The 2,428-nt window shown below is 40.7% G+C and overlaps 1 non-coding gene across 1 annotated transcript; it reads right to left on the bottom strand.

Moving 5' to 3' along the window:
• Nucleotides 1-2,084: 2,084 nt before the first annotated feature.
• Nucleotides 2,085-2,160, bottom strand: trnav-uac (transfer RNA valine (anticodon UAC)). Its single transcript has one exon. It is a non-coding gene; the product is annotated as a tRNA-Val (tRNA).
• Nucleotides 2,161-2,428: the final 268 nt, after the last annotated feature.

The raw sequence follows: 2,428 nt of genomic DNA, 5'->3' as shown, positions 1-2,428 counted from the left end.
TGCCACCAAACGTGCCTTGGTTCGGGCATGTTCAAAAACCTTTTTTTCCTTGAGGGCCCTTTGTTGTAGTATTTTTTGTACCGCCGAGGCATAGGATGTTAAATTACTGTACATTCTACCCATTCTTTTCATAGTTTAATCTCTCCAGTCATTTCTAGAATCAAGCTCCTTATCTTTGCATGTTGTACAGCCCAACTTTGAATTCTGCATGACAAGCCAGGGCTTATACGTTTGCTTGTTCTTGAACTGCAAATTGCACTTTGTCGGTGGATGCACTGCCTCCCAGCTCCCTGTCTCCCTCTCCCGTTGATTCTGACTCGCTAGTAGGCTTACTAGCTAGTGGAGGTGCCGGTTGTGATGCTGAACTGGAGGGATTAGCATCGCTGCTAGCTAAGGCATCGCCATCAGGAACAGTTTGACCCTCACTCCTCTCCTCTGGAGGTGCCGGAACAAACAAAGTCAAATCTGAGAGGTGCCAGATCCTGTTCCTGCAAAGTAAGCACTGCTTGGTGACCTTCAATGCTGCCAACTTTTTTTGGTACCCTTCCCCAGATCTGTGCCTTAATAACACAATCCTGTCTCGGAGCTCTACGGACAATTCCTTTGACTTTGTGGCTTGGTTTTTGCTCTGACATGCACTATCAACTGTGGGACCTTAGATAGATAGGTGTGTGCCTTTCCAAATCATGTCCAATCAATTGAATTTACCACAGGTGGACACCAATCAAGTTGTAGAATCATCTCAAGGATGATCAATGGAAACAGGATGCACCTGAGCTCAATTTTGAGTCTCATAGCAAAGGGTCTGAATACTTATGTAAATAAGGTATTTCTGTTGTTTATTTTTAATACATTTGCTAAACTTTCTAAAAACCTGTTTTCACTTCGTCATTATCCGGTATTGTGTGTAGGCTGATAAGAAAAAAATATTGAATCATTTTTGGAATAAAGCTGTAATGTAACAAAATGTGAAAGAGTCAAGGGTTCTGAATACTTTCCGAATGCACTGTAAGAATCTAAAATAACTCCTAGGTTTTGTACCTGGTGTTTTATCTTTATTGCCCGCGATTTAAAATGTGCTGCTAGATTCTCTCTCTGTGCTTTGTCTCCAACAATAAGTATCTCGGTCTTGTCTTGATTTAGCTGGAAGAAGTTGTGAGCCATCCAAGTATTTAAATCATTAATACAGTCTAATAAATTATCCATGGAGCTAAAATCCTCTGGTGAGTGTCACGTCCTGACCAGTATAAGGGTTATTTGTTATTGTTGTTTGGTCAGGACGTGGCAGAGGGTATTTGTTTTATGTGGTTTGGGGTGGTGATTTATTTAGTAGGGTGTTAGATTTATTATTTCTGGGTTTTTGGGTAATGTTCTATGTTTGTATTTCTATGTGGTCTCTAGTCTTTTGTATTTCTATGTCTAGTTTATTGGGGTTGGACTCTCAATTGGAGGCAGGTGTTTTCTCGTTGCCTCTGATTGAGAGTCCTATATATGGGTATGTGTTTGGTTTAGTGTTGGTGGGAGATTGTTCCATGTATAGTTTATGGCCTTACAGGACTGTTTATTCGTCGGTGTGTTTCATTTGGTGTACGTGTTTATTTTGGGGGTTTTCCTTCTTTCCCTAATAAAAGAAGATGAGTACACATGTACCCGCTGCGTTTTGGTCTCAATCCGACGACAACCGTTACAGTGAGACGGAAATGCAAATTTGTTTATCATCTGCTTAGCAGTGAACATCGATGCTGTGCTTTCTGATAACGCCGCCAAGGGGTAACATACAGTATATAAACTGAACAGACAGAAAAATTAAACCTTGTGGAACGGCACATGTGATATGTACTTTCTCTGAGTTATGTTCACTAAGGACAAAAAACTCTAGGTCCTTAACCTATTTAGAACTGGACCGGAGAGGTCAACACACCTCTCCAGTCTGTCCAGAAGGACATAATGGTCAACAGTGATAAAAATGTAAATCTACGAGTACAAGGACACATTTTACATTTTAGTCATTTAGCAGACGCTCTTATCCAGAGCGACTTATAGTAGTGAATGCATACGTGTCATACATTGTTTTCCCCCCGTACTGGTCCCCCGTGGGAATCGAATCCACAACCCTGGCGTTGTAAACACCATGCTCTACCAACTGAGCCACACGGGACCGTTTGAACATCTGTATTGGCTCTAAGATAATTGATAATTGATCATTTTAACTAAAGCTGTCTCTGTGCTGTGGTGGGCACACAAAAAAAACAGATTGGATTTTATTTTTTATTTTTTTGATCATTTAGCTGTTTGAACCCCATTTTCTCCAGAATTTTGCTTAAGAATGGAAGGTTGGAGATTGGCCCGAAAAATTGCTAAGAGCTGAAGAATCTAGAATCATTTTCTTCAGAAGGGGTTTCACCATAACAGTTTTTAGTGCAGTGGG

This window comes from Salmo salar, chromosome ssa01 (assembly GCF_905237065.1).
Source record: "Salmo salar chromosome ssa01, Ssal_v3.1, whole genome shotgun sequence".
Classification (NCBI taxonomy): Eukaryota; Metazoa; Chordata; class Actinopteri; order Salmoniformes; family Salmonidae; genus Salmo; species Salmo salar.
The sequence above is the reverse complement of the archived record's forward strand: the minus strand, read 5'-3'. Positions and strand labels throughout refer to the sequence as shown.